At 39.3% G+C, this 7,417-nt stretch overlaps 1 long non-coding RNA gene across 1 annotated transcript; it reads right to left on the bottom strand.

Moving 5' to 3' along the window:
• Window positions 1-1,391: 1,391 nt before the first annotated feature.
• Window positions 1,392-6,952, bottom strand: LOC115892012. Its single transcript, XR_004058311.1, has 3 exons — window positions 6,883-6,952; window positions 2,985-3,053; window positions 1,392-1,516 (listed from the first exon to the last, which is right to left on the bottom strand). It is a non-coding gene; the product is annotated as an uncharacterized LOC115892012 (long non-coding RNA).
• Between the last annotated feature and the right edge of the window lie 465 nt (window positions 6,953-7,417).

The following is a 7,417-nucleotide window of genomic DNA, read 5'->3' as shown; positions in this document are numbered from 1 at the left end:
ACAAAAACTTTTACATAAATATTCAAAGCAACACTACTCATAATAGCCAAAAGATGGAAGCAACCAAGCATTCATCAGCAAATGAATGGATAAACAAAATGTGGTATAGTCATATGATGAAATATTATTCAGTGTTAAAAAGGAATGAAATACTGATAATTGCTATAATGTAGATGAACCTCAAAAACAGTATGCTAAGTAAAATCAGCGAGACACAAAGCGACATATATTATATGACTCCATTGACAGGCAATGTCCACAATAGGCAAATACGAAGAGACAAAAGTAGATGAGTGGTTGCCTGGGTCTGGAGGTAGGAAAGTGGATTAACTGCACATGGGCATGAATGATCTTATTGGGATAATGAAAATGTTTAAAAACCAAAAGTACAGTGATAGTTACACAACCAAATTTACTAAAAAGTCATTGAACTGTACATTTAAAATGGGTGAATTTTATGGTACGTAAATTGTACTGCAGTGTAGCTGTAGGAGAGAGAGAAAGAGAGAGAGAGAGAGAGAGAGAGAGAGAGAGAGAGAGAGAGAGAGAGAGATTGAAGGCAAGCCCGGAGCCTGGCCAGTTGGCATTCTAGAGTTTTACTAGTTTGGGAGAACTCGAGATGATGTAAGTGAAGGGTACACTATCCAGAAACAAAACTGTAGCATTCTGAGAGGTGAGAGAGGGAAAAAAAGAAAGGGTAAGAGGCCACGAAGGAAGTGGAAGAGTCCATAGATAAGTCTGCCCCCCTCCACACCACATGCCCTATTATCATAAGTGTGGAATCTGGGGACATTTTCCAACAGGTTTGGGGGAAAATAAAAAACAAAGTGGAATTATTCCAAATTTGGTCTTTGGAACTCTGGGACACCACTGTTGTGGTTTAAATGTTTGTCTTCTCCCAAACTCATGTTGACTTTTAATTGATGTGGGGCCTTTAAGAGATGATTAGGTGATGGCAGATCTATCATGAATGGATTCATGCCCTTATTGCAGAAGTGGGTTAGTTATCACGAGACTGAATTTGTAATAAAAGTGAGTTTTGCCTGATTTCTTCTCTCTGTCTCACATGTTTGCTTCAGCCTTCTGTCCTTCTGCCATGGGATGACCTGCATCAGATGTTGGTGCCATGCTCTTGGACTTGTCGGCCTCCAGAACTATGAGAAATAGATGTCTTTTCTTTATAAATTTATCTGAGTAACAGAAAATAGACTAAAACAATCACCTTTCTGAGTGCCCCCTCACTAACAAGAGATAATCATAGCAGAAGAAAAATGGATGCAAGGCAGATCTAGGCAAAGAGAGGGCCAAGTCTCCCTCAGCTTTTACCTGGCATAAATGTATCCAGATATTTTCACATGCTCCCAGTGGAGGATATAGAAAATAGCTGGGTTTTTACAGCCAGCAGGCCTCCCATGGGGCTGCTGCCATGAGGAGCAAGTTGACGCTACTGCAAGGGCTGCAGGTCGACGATCTAACTCTGGGGCTGAATGGAGGATGTGGTTGAGATTCAGAGAGCCTGAAAGGCAGACAAGGGAAGAGGTGAGTCTAAGTCAGCAGAATGGTGAATAACTCTGAGCCTAGATGAGCTGAGAGCATAGACCTTGTAGTTCACAACTCCTGGACTTCATCTCAAATGCCAGAATAGTTCCCAATGACTGGGGAGGGCATTGTTGAGGAAATTACTGTAGTGGTCAATAAGGACCCACACAAAGATGTCCATGTCAACTCATTGCCTCTTCTCTGTCTTAGAGAGGAAGGAGGTAGGTGTGGTGAGATGGAATTCTAAAACACTGAGAAGTATCCAAAGGAGCTCAGTTAACCCAGGAAAGACTATTTTTAATGGAAAGAGATTGATTTTCCATCATAATTTAGCATAGTAATAAGACATGTTGACTTAGTTCTCAATTGAGCACAATGGACCAAGGCCTGTACCTAACTGCTCACTCACAGTGCCCTGAAGAGTCTGGGGGACTATATCAGGCTCTTTGAAGCTCCATATGAGCCACCAACGTTTATAACATTGGGGATTTAATCAAGATTTCCATAATGAAGCTCAAAGCCAGGAAGATCTGAGACTGGATTACATAGTTTTTAAAAACAAACAAACAAACACCTTGTTTCTATTAACCAATGGAACAGATTTAGGAACCCAGTAAAAATGCCACATGCTTGAATACACTTAATAAATAAACATTTAGTTCCCTCTAATCCAGTAGTTCCAAATCTTGCATCCATGGATGAACTTTGGGTGGCACATGAGTGCTTAAAAGGTTGAGTGCCAAACTGAGACTATAAACGTGTATGTGTGTGTTTGTAGATAGAGGTTTTGTAACTTTCATGAGTTTCCTAAAGAGGGAAAAAAATGGTTAACTACTCATAGAGAGGGCAGTGGAAGCCTGGGAAATGGGTAAGCCCAAAGAATGTGGGGACAGAGGAAGATCTCATGCAGAACACTAGGAAATCAACCAACTGTAAGATAAGTCAGATATTTTCACAAAATGATTCTCAAATCAGTGTCACATAAATTGCAAATGGTGTGACTGAATTTCGTGATGGGAGGTCATTGTTGGAGACTACTGACCTGGGGCTTATGGATGCACTTTATGAGGTATGTATACTCTCTGAAATGGGAGGTGAAATTTCCTATGTATGTGCATATGAGCATATTTCTGGGTAGGCAAGCTATAGTTTTCACAGAATCTTAAAGAAGGTCCTTGACCTCTAAAAGGTTATAAACCATTCACTTTAACTTCTGGCAGTGATGGTTTCTTCCTATATACAACTCTTATTTTTCCATCTTTATGTAATCTCCTTCTTTCACCTCCTCCTCCTTTCCTCCCCACCTTGTGTCTTTCTTTCTCCACCCACTCCCAACTTTCTCTCTTTTCCTTACAAAGCAATGTGGAAGACTAATGCAGTCCAATCTGAATATGAAAAGCGAGAGGAGTGAGCTCAAAGGGGTGATTCCAAGGAGATTAACAAACCTTTTGAAGTGAGGTCTAGCAGGTCTGCTCAGCAACTGAGTCCTTAACTGGCCCTCAGGAAGAAGACAGCTTGGGGAAGAAGCCATGGAAAGGAAGGTTTAGACTGACTATATAATTAGTATCAAATTAATATACAAGATGAGGTGTCAGCTCTTTGAATGTATAAGACGCTATAAATGAGGAAAGCCATTGTCAGAAGGAACACTTAATGGGCTATTTATCATTGTAAAGAAGGCAGGAGGAACTTAGTGATGTAGAAGGGCCTAATCAAGGTCCTTTTTTTTTTTTTTTTTTTTTTTTTGAGACGGAGTCTCGCTCTGTTGCCCGGGCTGGAGTGCAGTGGCCGGTTCTCAGCTCACTGCAAGCTCCGCCTCCCGGGTTTATGCCATTCTCCTGCCTCAGCCTCCGAGTAGCTGGGACTACAGGCGCCCACCACCTAGCCCGGCTAGTTTTTTGTGTTTTTTAGTAGAGACGGGGTTTCACCGTGTTAGCCAGGATGGTCTCGATCTCCTGACCTCGTGATCCGCCCGTCTCGGCCTCCCAAAGTGCTGGGATTACAGGCTTGAGCCACCGCGCCCGGCCTATCAAGGTCCTTCTTAAATGAAAATTCAGTTAACAAGGTTTAGACAGCACCTGTCTTCATTAACAATATAAATATTTCTTTAATACATTTTGGAATTAAATAAAGAATAAGATCAAGTTTCTTTACTGGCTGAATAAGTAGGGATTGATTCTTACCTAGTTGTGTGGATGGCTCTTAGTCTTCATCATTCCCAAGAACCATTCATGAAGCATGAGCTACCATATGATAATTTTCACTTTTCCAGGACTTCTATCTTTCATAAAAGAAGCTGTCCTTGGCATCAGTGAGAAGTCTCCAGGAACAGACTGATTCACTGACAGAATCTCCTCAGAATAATCTGGTATCCAAATGATGTGTATTTAACACTATGCTAATTACTTTTCATTGATTTGATTCCCACAAAACATCTATGATGTAAGTATTATTACCATCTCTAATTGACTAGATGATGAAACAGTCTTAGTGATGACACATACATACAGCTGGTCATACACTTGTTTAAGAGGTAAAATTAATAATTGAAGTCAGGTCTGCCTGATACAAATTACAGGTTCTTCCTCCCAATCCACACAATCATTATGACAAAATAATGTGACTAAATGTAAGTATAAACATAACAATCTTTCAAAGGAGTCATCTTGTCTGACTCTATTATACTCTTATTGCTTCAAAAATTTTTAGAACTTCAAGAATGTCTTCATGGTCTAAGAATAATTGTTTTGAGTCTTCTTAATGGTGATAAATTTTATTTTTGGGGGAGATTAAAAATATCTTTATTGAGACATAATTCACATACCATACAATGAACTCATTTAAAGTATACAATTCACTAGTTTCTTTACTATATTTTTAATATGGCAAAACATATACAACAAAATTTGTCATTTAACCATCAAGGTGTACAATTCAGTGGCATTAACTAGATGACTGTATCATTTTATTTTTTTACTGTTATAAGTAATGCTGCAAATATACATCTTTATATATACTTTGTGCAAATAATTCCATAAGATAGAAAGCTGTCATCTGTGATGGGCCAGTGATAAAGAGTGATAAAAATGGGTTGGTCTTTTCCTAGGATAGCTCCATTACCATTAAACATGATTGTTTTTATTTCAATAGGTTTTTGAGGAACAAGTGGTTTTGGTTACATGAATAAGTTCCTTAGTGTTGAGTTCTGAGATTTTGGTGCACCCATCACCAGAGCAGTGTACACTGTACCCAATGTGTAGTCCTTTATCCCTCACACCTCTTCTACCCTTTCCCACAAATCCCCAAAATCCATTGTATTATTCTTATGTCTTTGTGTGACGGTGGTAAATTTTAATTCTTTGAGGGAATTTTTGGAAACTAGCAAAAAGTCATTCTATTGATTTAAATGTGATTAAGCTGGATAATAAAGTTTGGGCAGAAATAAGTTGTGTTTATAATGCAACATACTTATTTTCTTGCATAGTTCATATATCAGCTCAGCAGCTAAAGATTTCATGAACTAATGAGTAGATGGGTATCTTGCTCTGTTTGGGCTTTTATAGAGGAATACCATAGACTGGGCGGCTTAAAACAATCGATATTTATTTCTTACAGTCCTAGATGATAAGTCCAAGATCAAGATCAAGGGAACAGCAGATTCAGTGTCTGATGAAGTCCTGCTTCCTAGTTCAGAGAGGGTGCCTTATTGTGTCTTCACATGGTGGGAGAGGCAAATGAGCTCTCTGGAGTCTCTTTTATAAGGGCATTAATCCCATTCATGAAAGCTCTGACCTCATGACCCAATGACCTACCAAAGACCACACTTCCTAATATCATCCCATTGGGGGTTAGGATCTCAACATATGAATTTTGGGGATCACCAACATTCAGTCTCTAGCAATGGTAAACAAATCTCCCAAAAGGATTACACTTTGACTTTGAAGGTTGATGCACGTTAGAAAATACAGGTTCAGATATATCTGTTTTGTTCAATTTTTTTTAGTTATTTAGTGGCACAATGTATCTCCTAGCAAGAATATCAGTTGGATTGACTCTAAAGTAACACAGGTGGTCCTCTCTTTAGTAGGTTTCATTTTTGTATCTTATAACTCAGCCTCAGACTGGCATCCTTCCTAGAGATAAAACACCGCAAACACAGACTAACCATCAACCAGAAAGATTCCTGACAGCAATGTGCACAGGGAATACTCAAGAATAAATACAATTTAGGAGGAGCTCTTCATCTTATGTGAAGAAAAGAAACTCTGAATCTTTGCCCATTTTTATAACCTAATCTCTTTTTATAAAGTAAAACTTTTGGATGCATCTGTTGGGCAATAAATTTATTTTATCACTTTTCAACCACATGCTTGGCCCACAGATGTATAACTTCTTGCTAATTTTAGAATCATCTGATTTTTACAGGCATGAAGAATCTGTAATTAGGCTATACTTGATTTTTATACAACATTATGTACAGAATGAGACAAAATAAACTATTATAAAATAAACACATAATAGTTGGGTATAGTTTTATTGAAATAATCCAACTAAATCATACATTTGATTACAGCTAACGGCTTGCTTCTAGTCACAGCATGTACTTTTTCTCAATGTACAGCATACTCCTTTGCAAATACCAGACTCATATCCAACTATCTTTTGGACATTTCCACCTGGATGTCCACAGTGAAGACTTGTTTACAGCTGTGCAGGTGGTGTACTATATACCTCCCATAGGAAGGGGAGCCATTTATGTAGAATACCATATAAATACTGCCTCCAGGAGTTGTATAACACAACTCCCTTGTGTGCAGACAAAGCACATCCAAATTAAACTTTAAAAAGTAAAGGATGAGTTTGCGTCCTTTGTAGGGACATGGATGCAGCTGGAAACCATCATTCTTAGCAAACTATCACAAGAAGAGAAAACCAAACACCGCATGTTCTCACTCATAGGTGGGAACTGAACAATGAGATCACTTGGACTCGGGAAGGGGATCATCACACACTGGGGCCTATCATGGGGAGGGGGGAGGAGGGAGGGATTGCATTGGGGAGTTATACATGATATAAATGATGAATTGATGGGTGCTGACGAGTTGGTGGGTGCAGCACACCAACATGGCATAAGTATACATATGTAACAAACCTGCACGTTATGCACATGTACCCTAGAACTTAAAGTATAATAAAAAAAAAAAAAAAAAAAAAAAAGTCCTTCAACCAAAATGACCTTATCTTGCTGAGTTCTTTTTTGTTGAACTGATAGTGTTGCCCTTTTTCTGTCACCCAGCATTGGGCTCTACCTTCAATCAGTGACTAAGCCAAGTAGATTCTTACCTTCAAGATGCTTATCAGGTCCATCTTCTGTTTTCCTTTCCCAGTGGAAAAACTCCTGACTGTTCCCTCACGGTCTGGAATTATAGAATTGCAGATTTGAAAGCAAGCATGGATTTTACGGATTCAGGCCAAATCACTCATTTTACAAATGAGGTAATCAAAGTCAAGAAAAGTTAAATGGGCCAGGTGCAGTGGCTCAGGCCTGTAATCCCTGCACTTTGTGAGGCTGAGGCGGGCAGATCACTTGAGGTTAGGAGTTCGAGACCAGCCTGGGCAACATGGGGAAACCCCATCTCTACTAAAAAACACAAAAATTAGCTGGGTGTGGTGGTGGGTGCCTATAATCCAAACTACTCAGGAGACTGAGGCAGGAGAGTTGCTTGAACCTGAGAGGCTGAGGTTGCTGTGCCGCGAGACGGCACCACTGCACTCCAGCCTGGGCAATAGAGTGAGACTCTGTCTCAAAAACAAACAAACAAAACAAGTTAAATGACTTGATGAAGGTGGCATATATAACAAGTTTAGTGATAGAAAT

The sequence above is a fragment of the Rhinopithecus roxellana genome, chromosome 7, assembly GCF_007565055.1.
Source record: "Rhinopithecus roxellana isolate Shanxi Qingling chromosome 7, ASM756505v1, whole genome shotgun sequence".
NCBI lineage: Eukaryota > Metazoa > Chordata > Mammalia > Primates > Cercopithecidae > Rhinopithecus > Rhinopithecus roxellana.
This window is presented reverse-complemented; position numbering and strand designations above follow the sequence as displayed.